We start from the raw sequence: 26,460 nt of genomic DNA, 5'->3' as shown, positions 1-26,460 counted from the left end.
CTGGCCTGGTCTGGGACTCACACACACCTGGCCTGATCTGGGATTCACTCCTGCACTGATCTGGTCTGGGACAGACTTCAGCACTGGCCTGGTCTGAGACTCACTCCTGCGTGGTCTGGTCTGGGACTCACTCCAGCACTGGCCTGGTCTGGGACTCTCTCATGCCCTGGCCTTGTCTGGTATGCACTCCCACATTGGCCAGGTCTGGGACATACTCCTGCACTGGCCCGGTTTGGGTCTCACTCCTGCACTGGCCTGGTCTGTGACTCACTCTTGCACTGGCCTGGTCTGGGACTCACTCCCGCACTGGCCTGGTCTGGGACACACTCCCACTCTGGCCTGGTGTTGGACTCACTCCCGCACTGTCCTCGTCTGGGACTCACTCCTGCACTGGCATGGTCAGGGAGTCACTCAGGCACTGGCCTGGTCTGGGCCTCATTCCCGCACTGGCCTGGTCTGGGACTCACTCCTGCACTGACCTGGTTGGGATTCACTCCCGCACCTGCCTAGTCTGGGATTCACTCCTGCACTGTCCTGGTCTGGAACTCATTCCCACACTGGCCTGGTCAGGGAGACACTCCCGCACTGGCCTGGTCTGGGACTCACTCCCGCACTGGCCATTTCCGGGACTGGCCTGGTCTGGGACTCACTCCCGCACTGGCCATTTCCGGGACTCACCCCCACACTAGCCTGCTCTGGGACTCACTTTCGCACCTGCCCAGTCAGGGCCGCATTCCCGCACTGGCCTGGTCTGGGACTCATGTCCACATTGGCCTGGTCTGGGACTCACTCCTGCACTGGCCGGGTCTATTACACACCCCTTCACTGACCAGGACTGGGATTCACTCCCGCACTGGCCTGGTCTGGGACTCACTCCCGCCCTGGCCTGGTCTGGGACTCACTCCCACCCTGTCTTGGTCTGGGACACAATCCCGCACGTGCCTGGTCGTGGACTTACTCCTGCACTGGCCTGGTCTGGGACTCACTCCTGCACTGGCCTGGTCTGGGACACACACCCGCACTGGTCTGGTCTGGGACACACTTCCGCACTGGCCTGGTCTGGAACTCACACCCGCACTGGCCTGGTCTGGGACTCACTCCTGCACTGGCCGGGTCTATTACACACCCCTTCACTGGCCAGGTCTGGGATTCACTCCCGCACTGGCCTGTTATGGGACTCACCTCCGCACTGGCTTGGTCTGGGACACACTCCCGCCCTGGCCTGGTCTGGGACTCACTCCCACCCTGTCTTGGTCTGGGACACAATCCCGCACGTGCCTGGTCGTGGACTTACTCCTGCACTGGCGTGGTCTGGGACTCACTCGCACACTGGCCTGGTCTGGGACACACACCCGCACTGGTCTGGTCTGGGACTCACTCTCACACTGGACAGGTCTGGAACTCACTCCCGCACTGGCCTGGCCTGGTACTTCCGCACTGGCCCGGTCTGGGACACACTCCCACACTGCCCTGGTCTGGGGCTCATTCCCACATTGGCCTGGTCTGGCTCTCACTCCCGTGCTGGCCTGGTCGGCGACTCACTCCCACACTGGCCTGGTCTGGAACTCACACCCGCACTGGCCTGGTCTGGGACTCACTCCTGCACTGGCCGGGTCTATTACACACCCCTTCACTGGCCAGGTCTGGGATGCACTCCCGCACTGGCTTGGTCTGGGAATCACTCCTGCGTGGCCTGCTCTGGGACTCACTCCCACACTGGCCTGGTCTGTGACTCACTCCTGCGTGGCCTGGTCTGGGACCTTCTCCAGCACTGGCCTGATCTGGGACTCACTCCCGCACTGGCCTGGTCTGTGACTCACTCCTGCAATGGCCTGATCTCGGACTCACTCCTGCGTGGTCTGGACTGTAACTCACTCCCACACTGGCCTGGTCTGGGACTCACTCCCATACTGGCCTGGTCTGGGACCCACACCCGCACTGGCCTGGTCTGGGACTCACTCCCGCACTGGCCTTGTCTCGGACTCACTCCTGCGTGACCTGGACGGGGACTCACTCCTGCACGGGCCTGGTCTGGGACTAACTCTCGCCCTTGGCCTTGTCTGGGACACACTCCCGCACTAACCTGGTCATGGACACGCTCCCGCGCTGGCCTGCTCTGGGACTCACTCCTGCACTGGCTGGGTCTATTACACACCCCTTCGCTGGCTGGTCTGGGACTCACTCCTGCACAGTCCTGGTCTGGGACACACTCCTGCACTGTCCTGGTCTGGAACTCACCCCCGCACTGGCCTGGTCTGGGACTCAATCCCCCACTGGCATGCTCTGGGACACACTCCAGCCCTGGCCTGGTCTGGTACAAACTATCGAACAAGTCTGGTCTGGGACACACTCACACGCTGGCCTGGTCTGGGACACACTCCCACCCTGGCCTGGTCTGGGACTCACTCCTGCACTGACCTGGTCTATTACACACCCCTTCACTGGCTGGTCTGGGCCTCATTCCTGCACTGGCCTGGTCTGGGATTCACTCCTGCACTTTCTTGGTCTGGAACTCATTCCCACACTGGCCGGGTCTGTGACACACTCCTGCACTGTCCTGGTCTGGGACACACTCCCGTCCTGGCCTGGTCTGGGACTCACTCCCGCACTGGCCTGGTCTGGGACTCAATCCCCCACTGGCATGCTCTGGGACACACTCCAGCCCTGGCCTGGTCTGGTACAAACTCTCGAACAAGTCTGGTCTGGGACACAGTCACACGCTGGCCTGGTCTGGGACACACTCCCACCCTGGCCTGGTCTGGGACTCACTCCTGCCCTGGCCTGGTCTGGGACTCACTCCCGCCCTGGCCTGGTCTGGGACTCACTTCCCCACTGGTCTGCTCTGGGACATACTCCTGTACTGGCCTGGTCTGGTACAAACTCTCGAACGAGCCGGGTCTGGGACTCATTCCCTCACTGACATCGTCTGGGACACACTCACACACTGGCCTGGTCTGGGACACACTCCCGCACTGGCCTGGCCTGGGACTCACTCCTACACTGACCTGATCTGCAACCCATTCCCGCAGTGGCCTACTCTGGGACTCACTCCTGCAATGGCCTGGTCTGGGACTCACTCCCGCATTAACCTGGTCTGGGATACGCTCCCCCACTGCTGTGCTCTGGGACACACTCCCGCACTGGCCTGGTCTGGTACAAACCCTTGAACGAGCCTGGTCTGGGACTCACTCCCTCACTGATATGGTCTGGGACACACTCACACACTGGCCTGGTCTGCGACCCACTCCCGCACTGGCCTGGTCTGGAACACGCTCCCGCAATGGCCTGGCCTGGGACTCACTCCCGCATTAACCTGGTCTGGGATATGCTCCTGCACTGGGAGTCACTCCTGAACTGGTCTGGTCTGGGACACGCTCCCGCACTGGCCTGTTCTCTGACCCACTCCTGCGTGGCCTGGTCTGGGACTTACCCCAGCACTGGCCTGGTCTCGGACACAATCCCGCATTGGCCTGGTCTGGGACTTACTCGCGCACTGGACAGGTCTTGAACTCACTCCCGCACTGGCGTGGTCTGTGACTCACTCTCGCACTGGCCTGGTCTGGGACTCACTCCCGCACTGGACGCCTCTGGGAGTCACTCCTGCACTGGACTGGTCTGGGACATACTACTGCACTGGTCTGGTCTGGGTCTCACTACCGCACTGGCCTGGCCTGGGACACACTCGCGCACTGGTCTGGTCTGGGACTCAATCCCGGTCTGGCCTGGTCTGGGACACACTCCCGCACAGGCCTTGGTCTGAGACTCACTCCTGCGCTGGCCTGGTCTGGGACTCAATCCCCCACTGGTCTGCTCTGGGACACACTCCCGCACTGGCCTGGTCTGGTACAAACCCTCGAACGAGCCTGGTCTGGCACTCACTCACTCACTGACATGGTCTGGGACACAGTCACACACTGGCCTGGTTTGGGACTCACACACACCTGGCCTGATCTGGGATTCACTCCTGCACTGATCTGGTCTGGGACAGACTTCAGCACTGGCCTGGTCTGAGACTCACTCCTGCGTGGTCTGGTCTGGGACTCACTCCAGCACTGGCCTGGTCTGGGACTCTCTCATGCCCTGGCCTTGTCTGGTATGCACTCCCACATTGGCCAGGTCTGGGACATACTCCTGCACTGGCCCGGTTTGGGTCTCACTCCTGCACTGGCCTGGTCTGTGACTCACTCTTGCACTGGCCTGGTCTGGGACTCACTCCCGCACTGGCCTGGTCTGGGACACACTCCCACTCTGGCCTGGTGTTGGACTCACTCCCGCACTGTCCTCGTCTGGGACTCACTCCTGCACTGGCATGGTCAGGGAGTCACTCCGGCACTGGCCTGGTCTGGGCCTCATTCCCGCACTGGCCTGGTCTGGGACTCACTCCTGCACTGACCTGGTTGGGATTCACTCCCGCACCTGCCTAGTCTGGGATTCACTCCTGCACTGTCCTGGTCTGGAACTCATTCCCACACTGGCCTGGTCAGGGAGACACTCCCGCACTGGCCTGGTCTGGGACTCACTCCCGCACTGGCCATTTCCGGGACTGGCCTGGTCTGGGACTCATTCCCGCACTGGCCATTTCCGGGACTCACCCCCACACTAGCCTGCTCTGGGACTCACTTTCGCACCTGCCCAGTCAGGGCCGCATTCCCGCACTGGCCTGGTCTGGGACTCATGTCCACATTGGCCTGGTCTGGGACTCACTCCTGCACTGGCCGGGTCTATTACACACCCCTTCACTGGCCAGGACTGGGATTCACTCCCGCACTGGCCTGGTCTGGGACTCACTCCCGCCCTGGTCTGGTCTGGGACTCACTCCCACCCTGTCTTGGTCTGGGACACAATCCCGCACGTGCCTGGTCGTGGACTTACTCCTGCACTGGCCTGGTCTGGGACTCACTCCTGCACTGGCCTGGTCTGGGACACACACCCGCACTGGTCTGGTCTGGGACACACTTCCGCAGTGGCCTGGTCTGGAACTCACACCCGCACTGGCCTGGTCTGGGACTCACTCCTGCACTGGCCGGGTCTATTACACACCCCTTCACTGGCCAGGTCTGGGATTCACTCCCGCACTGGCCTGGTATGGGACTCACCTCCGCACTGGCTTGGTCTGGGACACACTCCCGCCCTGGCCTGGTCTGGGACTCACTCCCACCCTGTCTTGGTCTGGGACACAATCCCGCACGTGCCTGGTCGTGGACTTACTCCTGCACTGGCCTGGTCTGGGACTCAGTCCCGCACTGGCCTGGACGGGGAATCACTCTTGCACTGGGCTGGTCTGGGATGCACTCCCGCACTGGCTTGGTCTGGGAATCACTCCTGCGTGGCCTGCTCTGGGACTCACTCCCACACTGGCCTGGTCTGTGACTCACTCCTGCGTGGCCTGGTCTGGGACCTTCTCCAGCACTGGCCTGATCTGGGACTCACTCCCGCACTGGCCTGGTCTGTGACTCACTCCTGCAATGGCCTGATCTCGGACTCACTCCTGCGTGGTCTGGACTGTAACTCACTCCCACACTGGCCTGGTCTGGGACTCACTCCCATACTGGCCTGGTCTGGGACCCACACCCGCACTGGCCTGGTCTGGGACTCACTCCCGCACTGGCCTTGTCTCGGACTCACTCCTGCGTGACCTGGACGGGGACTCACTCCTGCACGGGCCTGGTCTGGGACTAACTCTCGCCCTTGGCCTTGTCTGGGACACACTCCCGCACTAACCTGGTCATGGACACGCTCCCGCACTGGCCTGCTCTGGGACTCACTCCTGCACTGGCTGGGTCTATTACACACCCCTTCGCTGGCTGGTCTGGGACTCTCTCCTGCACAGTCCTGGTCTGGGACACACTCCTGCACTGTCCTGGTCTGGAACTCACTCCCGCACTGGCCTGGTCTGGGACTCAATCCCCCACTGGCATGCTCTGGGACACACTCCAGCCCCGGCCTGGTCTGGTTCAAACTCTCGAACAAGTCTGGTCTGGGACACACTCACACGCTGGCCTGGTCTGGGACACACTCCCACCCTGGCCTGGTCTGGGACTCACTCCTGCACTGACCTGGTCTATTACACACCCCTTCACTGGCTGGTCTGGGCCTCATTCCCGCACTGGCCTGGTCTGGGATTCACTCCTGCACTTTCTTGGTCTGGAACTCATTCCCACACTGGCCGGGTCTGTGACACACTCCTGCACTGTCCTGGTCTGGGACACACTCCCGCCCTGGCCTGGTCTGGGACTCACTCCCGCCCTGGCCTGGTCTGGGACTCACTCCCGCCCTGGCCTGGTCTGGGACTCACTTCCCCACTGGTCTGCTCTGGGACATACTCCCGTACTGGCCTGGTCTGGTACAAACTCTCGAACGAGCCGGGTCTGGGACTCATTCCCTCACTGACATGGTCTGGGACACACTCACACACTGGCCTGGTCTGGGACACACTCCCGCACTGGCCTGGCCTGGGACTCACTCCTGCACTGACCTGGTCTGCAACCCACTCCCGCAGTGGCCTACTCTGGGACTCACTCCTGCAATGGCCTGGTCTGGGACTCACTCCCACATTAACCTGGTCTGGGATACGCTCCCCCACTGCTGTGCTCTGGGACACACTCCCGCACTGGCCTGGTCTGGTACAAACCCTTGAACGAGCCTGGTCTGGGACTCACTCCCTCACTGATATGGTCTGGGACACACTCACACACTGGCCTGGTCTGCGACCCACTCCCGCACTGGCCTGGTCTGGAACACGCTCCCGCAATGGCCTGGCCTGGGACTCACTCCCGCATTAACCTGGTCTGGGATATGCTCCCGCACTAGGAGTCACTCCTGAACTGGTCTGGTCTGGGACACGCTCCCGCACTGGCCTGTTCTCTGACCCACTCCTGCGTGGCCTGGTCTGGGACTTACCCCAGCACTGGCCTGGTCTCGGACACAATCCCGCATTGGCCTGGTCTGGGACTTACTCGCGCACTGGACAGGTCTTGAACTCACTCCCGCACTGGCCTGGTCTGGGACTCACTCCCGCACTGGACGCCTCTGGGAGTCACTCCTGCACTGGACTGGTCTGGGACATACTACTGCACTGGTCTGGTCTGGGTCTCACTACCGCACTGGCCTGGTCTGGGACTCACACACCCACTGGCGTGGTCTGGGACACACTTCCGCACTGGCCTGGCCTGGGACACACTCGCGCACTGGTCTGGTCTGGGACTCAATCCCGGTCTGGCCTGGTCTGGGACACACTCCCGCACAGGCCTTGGTCTGAGACTCACTCCTGCGCTGGCCTGGTCTGGGACTCAATCCCCCACTGGTCTGCTCTGGGACACACTCCCGCACTGGCCTGGTCTGGTACAAACCCTCGAACGAGCCTGGTCTGGCACTCACTCACTCACTGACATGGTCTGGGACACAGTCACACACTGGCCTGGTCTGGGACTCACACACACCTGGCCTGATCTGGGATTCACTCCTGCACTGATCTGGTCTGGGACAGACTTCAGCACTGGCCTGGTCTGAGACTCACTCCTGCGTGGTCTGGTCTGGGACTCACTCCAGCACTGGCCTGGTCTGGGACTCTCTCATGCCCTGGCCTTGTCTGGTATGCACTCCCACATTGGCCAGGTCTGGGACATACTCCTGCACTGGCCCGGTTTGGGTCTCACTCCTGCACTGGCCTGGTCTGTGACTCACTCTTGCACTGGCCTGGTCTGGGACTCACTCCCGCACTGGCCTGGTCTGGGACACACTCCCACTCTGGCCTGGTGTTGGACTCACTCCCGCACTGTCCTCGTCTGGGACTCACTCCTGCACTGGCATGGTCAGGGAGTCACTCCGGCACTGGCCTGGTCTGGGCCTCATTCCCGCACTGGCCTGGTCTGGGACTCACTCCTGCACTGACCTGGTTGGGATTCACTCCCGCACCTGCCTAGTCTGGGATTCACTCCTGCACTGTCCTGGTCTGGAACTCATTCCCACACTGGCCTGGTCAGGGAGACACTCCCGCACTGGCCTGGTCTGGGACTCACTCCCGCACTGGCCATTTCCGGGACTGGCCTGGTCTGGGACTCACTCCCGCACTGGCCATTTCCGGGACTCACCCCCACACTAGCCTGCTCTGGGACTCACTTTCGCACCTGCCCAGTCAGGGCCGCATTCCCGCACTGGCCTGGTCTGGGACTCATGTCCACATTGGCCTTGTCTGGGACTCACTGCCGCACTGTCCTCAGCTGGGATTCATTCCTGCACTGGCCTGGTCGCGACTAATTGCCGTACTGTCCTCGCCTGAGACTCACTCCTGCACTGGTCTGGTCAGGGACTCACTCCGGCACAGGCTTGCTCTGGGACTCACTGACGCACTGGACATTTCTGGGACTTACACCCACACTAGCCTGGTCTGGGACTCATTCCCGCAATGGCCTGGTCTGGGACTCACTGATGCACTAGACATTTCTGGGACTCACCCCCCCCACTAGCCTGGTCTGTGACACACTTTCGCACTTGCCTGGTCTGGGACTCACTCCTGAAATGGCCTTGTCTGGGACACGCTCCCGCCCTGGCCTGGTCTCGGACTCACTCCCACACTGGCCTGGTCTGGGACTCACTCCCCCACTGGTCTGCTCTGGGACACACTCCCGTACTGGCCTGGTCTGGTACAAATTCTCGAACGAGCCGGGTCTGGGACTTATTCCCTCACTGACATGGTCTGGGACACACTCACACACTGGCCTGGTCTGGGACACACTCCCACCCAGGCCTGGTCTGGGACTCACTCCTGCACTGACCTCATCTGCGACCCACTCCGGCACTGGCCTGGTCTGGAACATGCTCCCGCATTGGCCTGGCCTGGGACTCACTCCCGCAATGGCCTGGTCTGGGATACGCTCCCCCACTGCTCTGCTCTGGAATACACTCCCGCACTGGCCTGGTCTAGTACAAACTCTCGAAAGAACCTGGTCTGGGACTCACACCCTCACTGACATGGTCTGGGACAGACTCACACGCTGGCCTGGTCTGGGACACACTCCCACCCTTGTCTGGTCTGAGACAAACTCCTGCACTGGCTCGGTCTGGGTCTCACTCCCGCACTGGCCTGGTGTTGGACTCACTCCCGCACTGTCCTCGTCTGGGTCTCACCCCCACACTGGCCTGGTCTGGGCCTCATTCCCGCACTGGCTGGGTCTGTGACACACTCCTACACAGGCCTGGTCAGGGACACACTCCTGCTCTGGCCTGGTCTGGGACTCACTCCTGCACTGGCCTGGTCTGGGACTCACTCCCGCACTGGACATTTCTGGGACTCACCCCCACACTGGCCTGGTCTGGGCCTCATTCCCGCACTGGCCTGGTCTGGGACTCACTCCTGCACTGACCTGGTTGGGATTCACTCCTGCACCTGCCTAGTCTGGGATTCACTCCTGCACTGTCCTGGTCTGGGACTCACTCTCGCTCTGGCCTGGTCTGGGACTCACTCCTGCGCGGGCTGGTCTGGGATTCACACACTCACTGGCCTTCCGTGGGACCCAATCCTGCACTGCCCTGGTCTGGGGCTCACTTCTACACTGGCCTTGTCTGGCTCTCACTCCCGTCCTGGCCTGGTCGGTGACTCACTCCCACACTGGCCTGGTCTGGGACTCACTCCTGTGCGACCTAGTCTGGGACTCACTCCCATACTGCCCTGCTCTGGGACCCACACTCGCACTGGCCTGGTCTGGGACTCACTCCTGCACTGTCAAGGTCGGGGACACACTCCAGCACTGGCCTGGTCTGGGACACACTCCAGCACTGGCCTGGTCTGGGGTTAACTACCGCACTGAGCTGGTCTGGGACTCACTCCCGCACTGGCCTGGTCTGGGACTCACTCCCGCACTGGCCTGGTCTGCGACTCACTCCCGCACTGGCCTGGTCTGGGACTCACGACCGCACTGACCTGGTCTGGGACTCATTCCCACACTGGCCTGGTCTTTGACACATCCTGCAGTCGCCTGGTCTGAGCCACACTTACGCACTGGCCTGGCCTGGGGTATACTCCCGCACTGGCCTGGTCTGGGACTCACTGCCGCACTGGACATTTCTGGGACACACCCCCATAATAGACTGGTCTGGGAATCATTTCCGCTCTTGCCTGGTCTGGACCTCATTCCCGCACTGGCCTGGTCCGGGAATCACGCTCACACTGGCCTGGTCTGTGATTCACTCCTGCACTGTCCTGGTCTGGAACTCATGCCCACACTGGCCTGGTCGGTGACTCACTCCTGCACTGGCCTGGTCTGGGCCTCATTCCCGCACTGGCTGGGTCTGTGACACACTCCTACACAGGCCTGGTCAGGGACACACTCCTGCTCTGGCCTGGTCTGGGACTCACTCCTGCACTGGCCTGGTCTGGGACTCACTCCCGCACTGGACATTTCTGGGACTCACTCCTGCATTGGCCTGGTCTGGGACACACTCCCGCACTAGCCTGGTCTGGGACACATTCCCACACTAGCCTGGTCTGGGACTCACTCATGCACTGGCCTGGTCTGGGACTCTCTCCTGTGTGGCCTGGTCTGGGACTCACTCCTGCTGTAGCCTGGTCTGGCACTCACTCCCGCACTGGTCTGGTCTGAGACTCACTCCCGCAGTGGACAGTTCTGGGACTCACTCCTGCACTGGACTGGTCTGGGACTCACTCCCGCACTGGCCTGGTCTGGGACTCACTCCTGCGTGGCCTGGTCTGGGACTCACACTCACTGGCCTTCTCTGGGACTCAATTCCGCACTGCCCTGTTCTGGGGCTCACTTCCACACTGGCCTTGTCTGGCTCTCACTCCCGTCCTGGCCTGGTCGGCGAATCACTCCCACACTGGCCTGGTCTGGTACTCACTCCAGCACTGGCCTGGTCTGGAATACACTCCTGCACTGTCATTGTCGGGGACACACTCCCGCACTGGCCTGGTCTGGGACACACTCCCGCACTGGTCTGGTCTGGGGTTCACTCCCGCACTGGCCTGGTCTGTGACTCACTCCCGCACTGCCCTGCTCTGGGACTCACGACCGCACTGACCTGGTCTGGGACACACTCCCGCACTGGCCTGGTCTGAGACACATTCCCACACTGGCCTGGTCTGGGACTCACTCCCGCACTGGCCTGGTCTGGGACTCTCTCCTGTGTGGCCTGGTCTGGGACTCACTCCTTCAGTAGCCTGGTCTGGCACTCACTCCCGCACTGGTCTGGTCTGAGTCTCACTCCTGCGTGGCCTGGTCTGGGATTCACACACTCACTGGCCTTCTCTGGGACCCAATCCCGCACTGCCCTGGTCTGGGGTTCACTTCCACACTGGCCTGGTCTGGCTCTCACTCCTGTCCTGGCCTGGTCTGGGACACACTCCTGCACTGACCTGATCTGATACACACTCCCCACTGGCTTGGTCTGGGATGCACTTCCACACTGGCCTGGTCTGGGACTCACTCCCACACTGGCCTGGTCTGGGACTCACTCCTGTGCGACCTAGTCTGGGACTCACTCCCATACTGCCCTGCTCTGGGACCCACACCCGCACTGGCCTGGTCTGGGACTTACTCCCGCACTGGACAGGTCTGCGACTCACTCCCGCACTGGCCTGGTCTGGGACTAACTCCTGCACTGGCCTTGTCTGGAACACACTCCTGCACTGTCTTGGTCGGGGACACACTCCCGTACTGGCCTGGTCTGGGACACACTTCCGCACTGGCCTGGTCTGGGACACAGTTCCGCACTGGCCTAGTCTGGGACTCACTCCTGAAATGGCCTGGTCTGGGACACGCTTCCGCTCTGGCCTTGTCTCGGACTCACTCCTGCGTGGCCTGGACGGGGACTCACTCCTGCACGGGCTTGGTCTGGGACTCACTCCCGCCCTTGGCCTGGTCTGGGACTCACTCCTGCCCTTGGTCTGGTCTAGGACTCACTTGTGCACTGGCCTGGTCTGGGACACACTCCCGCACAGGCCTGGTCTGGAACTCACACCTGCACTGGCTGGTCTCGACTCACCCCTTCACTGGCCGGGTCTATTACACACCCCTTCACTGGCCTGGTCTGGGACTCACTCCTGCAAAGTCCTGGTCTGGGACACACTCCTGCACTGTCCTGGTCTGGGACACACTCCCGCACTGGCCTGGTCTGGGATTCACTCCTGCACAGGCCTGGTCTGGCATTCACTTTTGCACTTGCTTGGTCTGGAACTCATTCCCGCAATGGCGTGGTCTGGGACTCACTCCCGCACTGGCCTGTTCGGGTACTCACTCCTGCACTGGCCTGCTCTGTGACTCACTGCCGCACTGGACATTTCAGGGATACGCCCCCACACTAGCCTGGTCTGGGACTCACTTCCGCACCTGCCTAGTCAGGGCCGCATTCCTGCACTGGCCTCGTCTGGGACTCACTCCTGCAGTGGCCTGGTCTGGAACTCATCCCCACACTGGCCTGGTCTTTGAAACACTCCTGCACTGGTCTGGTCTGGAACACACTCCTGCACTGGCCTGGTCTGGGACTCACTCCCGCACTGGCCTGGTCTGGGACTCACTTCCGCACTGGCCTGGCCTGGGACTCACTGATGCACTAGACATTTCTGGGACTCACCCCCCCACTAGCCTGGTCTGTGACACACTTTCGCATTTGCCTGGTCTGGGACTCATTCCCGCACAGGCCTTGTCTGGGACTCATTCCCGCACAGGCCTGGTCTGGGACTCACTCCTGCACTGGCCTGGTCTGTGACTCACTGCCGCACTGGACATTTCAGGGACACATCCCCACACTAGCCTGGTCTGGGACTCACTTCCGCACTTGCCTGGTTTGGTCCTCATTCCCGCTCTGGCCTGCTCTGTGACTCACTCCTGCACTGGCCTGGACTGGGACGCATTCCCGCACCGGCCTGGTCTGGGACACACTCCTGCACTGACCTGATCTGGGACAGACTCCTGCACTTTCCTGGTCCTGGACACACTCCCACACTGGCCTGGTCTGGGACACACTCCTGCACTGACATGATTTGAGACACACTCCGCACTGGCTTGGTCTGGGACGCACTTCCACACTGGCCTGGTCTCGGACTCACTCCCGCCCTGGCCTGGTCTGGGACACACTCCCACACTGTCCTGGTCTGGTACAAACTCTCAAACGAGCCTGGTCTAGGACCCATTCCCTCACTGACATGGTCTGGGACACACTCACACGCTGGCCTGGTCTGGGACACACTCCCACCCAGGCCTGGTCTGGGACTCACTCCTGCACTGACCTGGTCTGCGACCCACTCCCGCATTGGCCTGGCCTGGGACTCACTCCTGCAATGGCCTGGTCTGGGACTCACTCCCGCATTAACCTGGTCTGGGATACGCTCCTCCACTGCTCTGCTCTGGGACACACTTCCGCACTGGCCTGGTCTGGTACAAACCCTCGAACAAGCCTGGTCTGGGACAGACTCACACGCTGGCCTGGTCTGGGACTCATTCCCACACTGGCCGGTTCTGTGACACACTCCTACACTGGCCTGGTCAGGGACACACTCCCGCACTGGCCTGGTCTGGGACTCACTCCCGCACTGGCCATTTCCGGGACTCACCCCCACACTAGCCTGCTCTGGGACTCACTTCCGCACCAGCCTAGTCAGGGTCGCATTCCCGTACTGGCCTGTTCTGGGACTCACGTCCACACTGGCTTGCTCTGGGACTCACTGACGCACTGGACATTTCTGGGACTCAACCCACACTAGCCTGTTCTGGGACACACTCCCACACTGGCCTGGTCTAGGACTCACTGCCGCACTGTCCTCAGCTGGGACTCACTCCTGCACTGGCCTGGTCAGGGACTCACTCCGGCACTGTCCTGATCTGGAACTCACTGATGCACTAGACATTTCTGGGACTCACCCCCCCACTAGCCTGGTCTGTGACACACTTTCGCACTTGCCTGGTCTGGGACTCATTCCCGCAATGGCCTGGTCTGGGACTCACTCCAGCACTGACCTCGTCTGGGATTCACTCCTGCACAGGCGTGGTCTGGGACTCACTCCCGCACTGGACATTTTAGGGACACACCCCCACACTAGCCTGGTCTGGGACACACTTCCGCACTTGCCTGGTTTGGTCCTCATTCCCGCTCTGGCCAGGTCTGTAACTCACTCCTGCACTGGCCTGGACTGGGACGCATTCCCGCACCGGCCTGATCTGGGACACACTCCTGCACTGACCTGATCTGGGACAGACTCCTGCACTTTCCTGGTCCTGGATACACTCCCACACTGGCCTGGTCTGGGACACACTCCTACACTGACATGATTTGAGGCACACTCCGCACTGGCTTGGTCTGGGACGCACTTCCACACTGGCCTGGTCTGGGACTCACTCCCGCCCTGGCCCTGTCTGGGACTCACTATTGCACAGGCCTAGTCTGGGACTCACTCCCACACTGGCCTGGTCTGGGACTCACTGCCGCACTGGCGTGGTCTTGGACTCACTCACGCACTGGCCTGGTCTGCTACTCACTCCCACACTGGCGTGGTCTTGGACTCACTCACGCACTGGCCTGGTCTGGGACACACGTCCACACTGGTCTGGTCTGGGCCACATTCCCACACTGGCCTGGTTTGGGACTCACGTCCACACTGGCCTGGTCTGGTACTCACTGACGCACTGTCCTGGGCTGGGATTCAGTCCTGCACTGGCCTGGTCTCGACTAACTCCCGCATTGTCCACGTCTGTGGCTCACTCCTGCACTGGCCTGGTCAGGGTCTCACCCCAGCACTGGCCTCCTCTGGGACTCACTGCCTCGCTGGACATTTTAGGGACACACCTCCACACTTGCCTGGTCTGGGACACTCCTGCAATGGCCTGGTCTTAGACTCACTCCCGTACTGGCCTGGTCTTAGACTCACTCCCGTACTGGCCTGGTGTTGGACTCACTCCTGCACTCGCCTGGTCTCGGACACACTCCAGCACAGGCCTGGTGTTGAACTCACTCCCGCACTGGCCTGGTGTTGGACTCACTCCCGCACTGGCCTGGTCTGGGACACACTTCCACACTTGCCTGGTCTGGGCCGCATTCCCGCACTGGCCTGGTCTGGGATTGACGTCCACACTGGCCTGGTCTGGGACTCACTGCCACACTGTCCTCGGCTGGGATTCACTCCTGCACTGGCCTGGTCTCGACTAACTCCCTCACTGTCCTCGTCTGGGACTCACCCCTGCACTGGCCTGGTCTGGGACTCACTCATGCACTAGACATTTCTGGGACTCACCCCCCCCCCCCCCCCCCCCCCCCCCACACTAGCCTGGTCTGTGACACACTTTTGCACTTGCTTGGTCTGGAACTCATTCCCGCAATGGCGTGGTCTGGGACTCACTCCTGCACTGGCCTGGTCTGTTACTCACTGCCACACTGTACATTTCAGGGACACACCCCCACACTAGCCTGGTCTGGGACTCACTTCCGCACTTGCCTGGTTTGGTCCTCATTCCCGCTCTGGCCTGCTCTGTGACTCACTCCTGCACTGGCCTGGACTGGGACGCATTCCCGCACCGGCCTGTTCTGGGACATACTCCAGCACTGACCTGATCTGGGACAGACTCCTGAACTTTCCTGGCCCTGGACACACTCCCACACTGGCCTGGTCTGGGACACACTCCTGCACTGACATGATTTGAGACACACTCCGCACTGGCTTGGTTTGGGACTCACTCCCGCACTGGCCCTGTCTGGGAGTCACTACTGCACAGGCCTGGTCTGGGACTCACTCCCACACTGGCCTGGTCTGGGACTCACTCCCACACTGCCCTGGTCTTGGACTCACTCTCGCACTGGCCTGGTCTGAGACACACTCCCGCACTGCTCTGGTCAGGGCCGCATTCCCGCACTGGCCTGGTTTGGGACACACGTCCACACTGGCCTGGTCTGGTACTCACTGACGCACTGTCCTGGACTGGGATTCACTCCTGCACTGGCCTGGTCTGGGACTCACTGCCTCGCTGGACATTTTAGGGACACACCTCCACACTTGCCTGGTCTGGGACACTCCTGCAATGGCCTGGTCTTAGACTCACTCCCGTACTGGCCTGGTCTTAGACTCACTCCCGTACTGGCCTGGTCTTAGACTCACTCCCGTACTGGCCTGGTCTTAGACTCACTCCCGTACTGGCCTGGTGTTGGACTCACTCCTGCACTCGCCTGGTCTCGGACACACTCCAGCACAGGCCTGGTGTTGAACTCACTCCCGCACTGGCCTGGTGTTGGACTCACTCCCGCACTGGCCTGGTCTGGGACACACTTCCACACTTGCCTGGTCTGGGCCGCATTCCCGCACTGGCCTGGTCTGGGATTGACGTCCACACTGGCCTGGTCTGGGACTCACTGCCACACTGTCCTCGGCTGGGATTCACTCCTGCACTGGCCTGGTCTCGACTAACTCCCTCACTGTCCTCGTCTGGGACTCACCCCTGCACTGGCCTGGTCAGAGACTCACTCCGGCACTGGCCTGGTCTGGGACTCACTCATGCACTAGACATTTCTGGGACTCACCCCCCCCCCCCCCCCCCCCCCACACTAGCCTGGTCTGTGACACACTTTTGCACTTGCTTGGTCTGGAACTCATTCCCGCAATGGCGTGGTCTGGGACTCACTCCTGCACTGGCCTGGTCTGTTACTCACTGCCACACTGTACATTTCAGGGACACACCCCCACACTAGCCTGGTCTGGGACTCACTTCCGCACTTGCCTGGTTTGGTCCTCATTCCCGCTCTGGCCTGCTCTGTGACTCACTCCTGCACTGGCCTGGACTGGGACGCATTCCCGCACCGGCCTGTTCTGGGACATACTCCAGCACTGACCTGATCTGGGACAGACTCCTGAACTTTCCTGGCCCTGGACACACTCCCACACTGGCCTGGTCTGGGACACACTCCTGCACTGACATGATTTGAGACACACTCCGCACTGGCTTGGTTTGGGACTCACTCCCGCACTGGCCCTGTCTGGGAGTCACTACTGCACAGGCCTGGTCTGGGACTCACTCCCACACTGGCCTGGTCTGGGACTCACTCCCACACTGCCCTGGTCTTGGACTCACTCTCGCACTGGCCTGGTCTGAGACACACTCCCGCACTGCTCTGGTCAGGGCCGCATTCCCGCACTGGCCTGGTTTGGGACACACGTCCACACTGGCCTGGTCTGGTACTCACTGACGCACTGTCCTGGACTGGGATTCACTCCTGCACTGGCCTGGTCTGGGACTCACTGACGCACTGGACATTTCTGGGACTCACCCCCACAATAGCCTGGTCTGGGACTCACTTCCGCACTGGCCTGGCCTGGGATATACTCCCGCACTGGCCTTGTCTGGGACACATTCCTGCACTGACCTGATCTGATACACACTCCGCACTGGCTTGGCCTGGGACGCACTTCCACACTGGCCTCGTCTGGGACTCACTCCTGCACTTGGCTGATCTGGGCCTCATTCCCGCACTGGCCTGGTCTGGGACCCACTCCCGCACTGACCTGGTTTGTGATTCACTCCTGCACTGTCCTGGTCTGGAACTCATTCCCACACTGGCCTGGTCTTTGACACACTCCTGCAGTGGCCTGGTCTGGGATATACTCCTACACTGGCATGGTCTAGGACACACTCCTGCACTGACCTGATCTGATACACACTCCCCACTGGCTTGGTCTGGGATGCACTTCCACACTGGCCTGGTCTGGGACTCACTCCCACACTGGCCTGGTCTGGGACTCACTCCTGTGCGACCTCGTCTGGGACTCACTCCAATACTGCCCGGCTCTGGGACCCACACCCGCACTGGCCTGGTCTGGGACTCACTCCCGCACTGGCCTGGTCTGGGACTAACTCCTGCACTGGCCTGGTCTGGAACACACTCCTGCACTATCTTGGTCGGGGACACACTCCCGCACTGGCCTGGTCTGGGACACATTCCCGCACTGGACACAGTTCCGCACTGGCCTAGTCTAGGACTCACTCCTGAAATGGCCTGGTCTGGGACAAGCTTCTGCACTGGCCTTGTCTCTGAATCACTCCTGCGTGGCCTGGACGGGGACTCACTCCTGCACGGGCTTTGTCTGGGACTCACTCCCGCCCTAGGCCTGGTCTGGGCCTCACTCCTGCCCTTGGCCTGGTCTGGGACTCACTCGCGCACTGGCCTGGTCTGGAACTCATTCCCACACTGGCCGGGTCTGTGACATAATCCTACACTGGCCTGGTCAGGGACACACTCCCGCACTGGTTGGTCTGGGACTCACTCCCGCACTGGCCATTTCCGGGACTCACCCCCACACTAGCCTGCTCTGGGACTCACTTCCGCACCTGCCTAGTCAGGGCCGAATTCCTGTACTGGCCTGTTCTGGGACTCACGTCCAATCTGGCCTTGTCTTGGACTCACTGCCGCACTGTCCTCAGCTGTGATTCAATCCTGCACTGGCCTAGTCTCGACTATCTGCCGTACTGTCCTCGCCTGAGACTCACTCCTTCACTGGCCTGGTTAGGGACTCACTCCGGCACAGGCTTGCTCTGGGACTCACTGATGCACTGGACATTTCTGGGACTCAACCCACATTAGCCTGGTCTGGGACACACTTTCGCACTTGCCTGGTCTGGGCCTCATTCCCGCACTGGCCTGGTCTGGGACACACTTTCGCACTTGCCTGGTCTGGGTCTCATTCCCGCACTGGCCACGTCCGGGATTCACTCCTGCACTGGCCTCGTCTGGGATTCACTCCTGCACTGGCCTCGTATGGGATTCACTCCTGCACTGGCCTCATCTGGAACTTACTCCCGCACTGGCCTGTTCGGGTACTCACTCCTGCACTGGCCTGGTCTGGGACTCACTCCCGCACTCGACATTTCAGGGACACACCCCCACACTAGCCTGGTCTGGGACACACTTCCGCACTTGCCTGGTTTGGTCCTCATTCCCGCTCTGGCCTGGTCTGTGACTCACTCCTGCACTGGCCTGGTCTGGGACACATTCCCGCACCAGCCCGAACTGGGACACACTCCTGCACTGACCTGATCTGGGACAGACTCCTGCACTTTCCTGGTCCTGGACACACTCCCACACTGGCCTGGTCTGGGACACACTCCTGCACTGACATGATTTGAGACACACTCCGCACTGGCTTGGTCTGGGACGCACTCCCACACTGGCCTGGTCTGGGACTCACTCCCACACTGGCCTGGTCTGGGAATCACTGCCGCACTGGCGTGGTCTTGGACGCACTCACGCACTGGCCTGGTCTGCTACTCACTCCCACACTGGCGTGGTCTTGGACTCACTCACGCACTGGCCTGGTCTGAGACACACTCCCGCACTGGCCTGGTCTGGGCCGCATTCCCGCACTGGCCTGGTTTGGGACACACGTCCACACTGGCCTGGTCTGGTACTCACTGATGCACTGTCCTGGGCTGGAATTCACTCCTGCACTGGCCTGGTCAGGGGCTCAACCCCAGCACTGGCCTGGTCTGGAACTCACTGACGCACTGGACATTTCTGGGACACACCCCCATACTAGCCTGGTCTGGGACTCACTTCCGCACTGGCCTGGCCTGGGATATACTCCCGCACTGGCCTTGTCTGGGACACACTCCTGCACTGACCTGTTCTGATACACACTCCGCACTGGCTTGATCTGGGACGCACTTCCACACTGACCTGGTTTGTGATTCACTCCTGCACTGTCCTGGTCTGGAACTCATTCCCACACTGGCCTGGTCTTTGACACACTCCTGCAGTGGCCTGGTCTGGGATATACTCCCGCACTGGTCTGGTCTGCGACACACTCCTGCACTGACCTGATCTGATACACACTCCGCACTGGCTTGGTCTGGGACGCACCTCCACACTGGCCTGGTCTGGGACTCACTCCTGCACTGGCCTGTTCTGGGACTCACTGCCAAACTGGACATTTCTGGGACACACCCCCATACTAGCCTGGTCTGGGAATCATTTCCGCACTTGCCTGGTCTGGACCTCATTCCCGCACTGGCTTGGTCCGGGAATCACTCTCGCACTGGCCTGGTCTGGGATTCACTCCTGCACTGTCCTGGTCTGGAACTCATGCCCACACTGGCCTGGTCGGTGACGCACTCCTGCACTGGCCTGGTCTGGGACTCACTCCCGCACTAACCTGGTCTGGGACACGCTCCCGCACTGGCCTGGTCTGTGAATCACTCCTGCACTGGCCTGGTCTGGGACTCAATCCCCCACTGGCCTGGTCTGGGGTTCACTACCGCACTGAGCTGGTCTGGGACTCACTCCTGCACTGGCCTGGTCTGGGACCCACTCCCACACTGGCCTGTTCTGGGTTTCACTCCCGCACAGGCCTGGTCTGTGACTCACTCCGGCACAGGCCTGGTCTGGGACTCACTCCCACACTGGACAGGTCTGGGACTCATGACCGCACTTACCTGGTGTGGGACTCACTCCAGCACTGGCCTGGTCTGGGACACACTCCGCACTAGCCTGGTCTGGGACACATACCCACACTGGCCTTGTCTGGGTCTCACTCCTGCACTGGCCTGGTCTGTGACTCACTCCGGCACTGTCCTGGTCTGGGACTCACTCCCGCACTGGCCTGGTCTGGGACACACTCCCGCACTAGCCTGGTCTGGGACACATTCCCACACTGGCCTGGTCTGGGACTCACTCCCGCACTGGCCTGGTCTGGGACTCTCTCCTGTGTGGCCTGGTCTGGGACTCCCACACTGGTCTGGTCTGAGACTCACTCCCACACTAGCCTGTTCTGGGTCTCACTCCCGCACTGGCCTGGTCTGTGACTCACTCCGGCACTGGCCTAGTCTGGGACTCACTCCTGCACTGGCCTGGTCTGGGACACACTCCCGCACTAGCCTGGTCTGTGACACATACAAACACTGGCCTTGTCTTGGTCTTACTCCCGCACTGGCCTGGTCTGTAACTCACTCCCGCCCTGGCCTGGTCTGGGACTCACTCCCACACTGGCCTGGTCTGGGACTCACGACCGCACTGACCTGGTCTGGGACTCACTCCAGCACTTGCCTGGGCTGGGACACAATCCTGCATTGGCCTGGTCTGGTACAAACTCTCGAACGAGCATGATCTGGGACTCACTCCTGCACTGGCCTGGCCTGGGATATACTCTCGCACTGGCCTGGTCTGGTACACACACCTGCACTGACCTGATCTGCTACACACTCCGGACTAGTTTGGTCTGGGATGTACTTCCACACTACCCTGGTCTTGGGCTCACTCCCGCACTGGCCTCGTCTGGGACTCACTCCTGCACTGGCCTGGTCTGGGACTCACTGCCGCACTGGATATTTCTGGGACACACCCCCATGCTAGCCTGGTCTGTGAATCATTTCCGCACTTGCCTGGTCTGGGCCTCATTCCCGCACTGGCATGGTCCGGGAATTCTCTCGCACTGGCCTGGTCTGGGATTCACTCCTATACTGTCCTGGTCTGGAACTCATGCCCACACAGGCCTGGTCGGTGACTCACTCCTGCACTGGCCTGGTCTGGGACTCACTTCCACACTAACCTGGTCTGGGATTCACTACCCCACTGAGCTGGTCTGGGACTCACTCCCGCACAGGCCTGGTCGGGGACTCACTCCCACACTAGCCTGGTCTGGGACACATTCCCACACTGGCCTGGTCTGGGACTCTCTCCTGTGTAGCCTGGTCTGGGACTCACTCCTGCAGTAGCCTGGTCTGGCACTCACTCCCGCACTGGTCTGGTCTGAGACTCACTCCCGCACTGGACAGTTCTGGGACTCACTCCTGCACTGGACTGGTCTGGGTCTCATTCCCACACTGGCCAGGTCTGTGACACACTCCTACACTGGCCCGGTCAGGGACACACTCCCGCACTGGCCTGGTCTGGGACTCACTCCCGCACTGGACATTTCTGGGTCTCACCCCCACACTGGCCTGATCTGGGACTCATTCCCGCACTGGCCTGGTCTGGGACTCACTCCTGCACTGACCTGGTTTGGATTCACTCCCGCACCTGCCTAGTCTGGAATTCACTCCTGCACTGTCCTGGTCTGGAACTCATTCCCACACTGGCCTGGTCAGGGACACACTCCCGCACTGGCCATTTCCGGGACTCACCCCCACACTAGCCTGCTCTGGGACTCACTTCCGCACCTGACTAGTCAGGGCCGCATTCCCGCACTGGCCTGTTCTGGGACTCATGTCCACACTTGCCTTGTCTTGGACTCACTCTCGCACTGGCCTGGTCTGGGACTCATGTCCACACTGGCCTTGTCTTGGACTCACTGCCGCACTGTCCTCAGCTGTGATCACTCCTGCACTGGCCTGGTCTCGACTAACTGCCGTACTGTCCTCGCCTGAGACTCACTCCTGCACTGGCCTGGTCAGGGACTCACTCTGGCACAGGCTTGCTCTGGGACTCACTGACGCACTGGACATTTCTGGGACTCAACCCACACTAGTCTGGTCTGGGACACACTTTTGCACTTGCCTGGTCTGGGCCTCATTCCCGCAATGGCCTGGTCTGTGACTCACTTCTTCACCTGCCTAGTCAAAGCCGCATTCCCGCACTGGCCTGGTCTGGGACTCTCTCCTGTGTGGCCTGGTCTGGTACTCACTCCTGCAGTAGCCTGGTCTGGGACACACTCCTGCACTGTCCTGGTCTGGGACACACTCCCGCACTGGCCTGGTCTGGGTCTCACTCCCGCCCTGGCCTGGTCTGGGACTCACTCCCACACTGGCCTGGTCTGGGACTCAATCCTCCACTGGTCTGCTCTTGGACACAATCCTGCATTGGCCTGGTCTGGTACAAACTCTCGAACGAGCATGATCTGGGACTCACTCCCTCACTGACATGGTCTGGGACACACTCACACGCTGGCCTGGTCTGGGACACACTCCCGCACTGGCCTGGCCTGGGATATACTCTCGCACTGGCCTGGTCTGGTACACACACCTGCACTGACCTGATCTGATACACACTCCGCACTAGTTTGGTCTGGGATGTACTTCCACACTACCCTGGTCTTGGGCTCACTCCCGCACTGGCCTCGTCTGGGACTCACTCCTGCACTGGCCTGGTCTGGGACTCACTGCCGCACTGGATATTTCTGGGACACACCCCCATGCTAGCCTGGTCTGTGAATCATTTCCGCACTTGCCTGGTCTGGGCCTCATTCCCGCACTGGCATGGTCCGGGAATTCTCTCGCACTGGCCTGGTCTGGGATTCACTCCTATACTGTCCTGGTCTGGAACTCATGCCCACACAGGCCTGGTCGGTGACTCACTCCTGCACTGGCCTGGTCTGGGACTCACTTCCACACTAACCTGGTCTGGGATTCACTACCCCACTGAGCTGGTCTGGGACTCACTCCCGCACAGGCCTGGTCGGGGACTCACTCCCACACTAGCCTGGTCTGGGACACATTCCCACACTGGCCTGGTCTGGGTCTCACTCCCGCACTGGCCTGGTCTGTGACTCATTCCGGCACGGGCCTGGTCTGGGACTCACTCCCACACTGGCCTGGTCTGGGACTCACGACCGCACTGACCTGGTCTGGGACACACTCCAGCACTGGCCTGGTCTGGGACACACTCCCGCACTAGCCTGGACTGGGATACATTCCCACACTGGCCTGGTCTGGGACTCTCTCCTGTGTAGCCTGGTCTGGGACTCACTCCTGCAGTAGCCTGGTCTGGCACTCACTCCCGCACTGGTCTGGTCTGAGACTCACTCCCGCACTGGACAGTTCTGGGACTCACTCCTGCACTGGACTGGTCTGGGTCTCATTCCCACACTGGCCAGGTCTGTGACACACTCCTACACTGGCCCGGTCAGGGACACACTCCCGCACTGGCCTGGTCTGGGACTCACTCCCGCACTGGACATTTCTGGGACTCACCCCCACACTGGCCTGATCTGGGACTCATTCCCGCACTGGCCTGGTCTGGGACTCACTCCTGCACTGACCTGGTTTGGATTCACTCCCGCACCTGCCTAGTCTGGAATTCACTCCTGCACTGTCCTGGTCTGGAACTCATTCCCACACTGGCCTGGTCAGGGACACACTCCCGCACTGGCCATTTCCGGGACTCACCCCACACTAGCCTGCTCTGGGACTCACTTCCGCACCTGACTAGTCAGGGCCGCATTCCCGCACTGGCCTGTTCTGGGACTCATGTCCACACTGGCCTTGTCTTGGACTCACTGCCGCACTGTCCTCAGCTGTGATCACTCCTGCACTGGCCTGGTCTCGACTAACTGCCGTACTGTCCTCGCCTGAGACTCACTCCTGCACTGGCCTGGTCAGGGACTCACTCTGGCACAGGCTTGCTCTGGGACTCACTGACGCACTGGACATTTCTGGGACTCAACCCACACTAGTCTGGTCTGGGACACACTTTCGCACTTGCCTGGTCTGGGTCTCATTCCCGCAATGGCCTGGTCAGGGACTCACTTCAGCACTGGCCTTGTCTGGGATTCACTCCTGTACAGGACTGGTCTGGGACTCACTCCCGCACTGGCCTCGTTTGGGACTCACTCCCGCACTGGCCTGGTCTGTGACTCACTTCTGCACCTGCCTAGTCAAAGCCGCATTCCCGCACTGGCCTGGTCTGGGACTCTCTCCTGTGTGGCCTGGTCTGGTACTCACTCCTGCAGTAGCCTGGTCTGGCACTCACTCCCGCACTGGTCTGGTCTGAGACTCACTCCCGCACTGGACAGTTCTGGGACTCACTCCTGCACTGGACTGGTCTGGGTCTCACTCCCGCACTGGCCTGGTTTGGTACTCACTCCTGCGGGGCCTGGTCTTGGTTCACACACTCACTGGCCTTCTCTGGGACCCAATCCCGCACTGCCCTGGTCTGGGGCTCACTTCCACACTGGCCTTGTCTGGCTCTCACTACCGTCCTGGCCTGGTCGGCGACTCACTCCCGCACTGGCCTGGTCTGGGACACACTCCCGCACTGGCCTGGTCTGGGACACAGTTCTGCACTGGCCTAGTCTGGGACTCACTCCCGCACTGGCCTGGTCTGGGACACGCTCCCGCACTGGCCTAGTCTTGAACTCACTCGTGCACTGGCCTGGTCTGGGACACACTCCCGCACAGGCCTGGTCTGGAACTCACCCCTGCACAGTCCTGGTCTGGGACACACTCCTGCACTGGCCTGGTCTGGGTCTCACTCCCGCCCTGGCCTGGTCTGGGACTCACTCCCACACTGGCCTGGTATGGGACTCAATCCTCCACTGGTCTGCTCTGGGACACAATCCTGCATTGGCCTGGTCTGGTACAAACTCTCGAACGAGCATGATCTGGGACTCACTCCCTCACTGACATGGTCTGGGACACACTCACACGCTGGCCTGGTCTGGGACACACTCCCGCACTGGCCTGGCCTGGGATATACTCTCGCACTGGCCTGGTCTGGTACACACACCTGCACTGACCTGATCTGATACACACTCCGCACTAGTTTGGTCTGGGATGTACTTCCACACTACCCTGGTCTTGGGCTCACTCCCGCACTGGCCTCGTCTGGGACTCACTCCTGCACTGGCTTGGTCTGGGACTCACTGCCGCACTGGATATTTCTGGGACACACCCCCATGCTAGCCTGGTCTGTGAATCATTTCCGCACTTGCCTGGTCTGGGCCTCATTCCCGCACTGGCATGGTCCGGGAATTCTCTCGCACTGGCCTGGTCTGGGATTCACTCCTATACTGTCCTGGTCTGGAACTCATGCCCACACAGGCCTGGTCGGTGACTCACTCCTGCACTGGCCTGGTCTGGGACTCACTTCCACACTAACCTGGTCTGGGATTCACTACCCCACTGAGCTGGTCTGGGACTCACTCCCGCACAGGCCTGGTCGGGGACTCACTCCCACACTAGCCTGGTCTGGGACACATTCCCACACTGGCCTGGTCTGGGTCTCACTCCCGCACTGGCCTGGTCTGTGACTCATTCCGGCACGGGCCTGGTCTGGGACTCACTCCCACACTGGCCTGGTCTGGGACTCACGACCGCACAGACCTGGTCTGGGACACACTCCAGCACTGGCCTGGTCTGGGACACACTCCCGCACTAGCCTGGACTGGGATACATTCCCACACTGGCCTGGTCTGGGACTCTCTCCTGTGTGGCCTGGTCTGGGACTCACTCCTGCAGTAGCTTGGTCTGGCACTCACTCCCGCACTGGTCTGGTCTGAGACTCACTCCCGCACTGGACAGTTCTGGGACTCACTCCTGCACTGGACTGGTCTGGGTCTCATTCCCACACTGGCCAGGTCTGTGACACACTCCTACACTGGCCCGGTCAGGGACACACTCCCGCACTGGCCTGGTCTGGGACTCACTCCCGCACTGGACATTTCTGGGACTCACCCCCACACTGGCCTGATCTGGGACTCATTCCCGCACTGGCCTGGTCTGGGACTCACTCCTGCACTGACCTGGTTTGGATTCACTCCCGCAC

The sequence above is a fragment of the Chiloscyllium punctatum genome, chromosome 49 (assembly GCF_047496795.1).
Source record: "Chiloscyllium punctatum isolate Juve2018m chromosome 49, sChiPun1.3, whole genome shotgun sequence".
NCBI classification, from domain to species: Eukaryota; Metazoa; Chordata; class Chondrichthyes; order Orectolobiformes; family Hemiscylliidae; genus Chiloscyllium; species Chiloscyllium punctatum.
The sequence above is the reverse complement of the archived record's forward strand: the minus strand, read 5'-3'. Positions refer to the sequence as shown.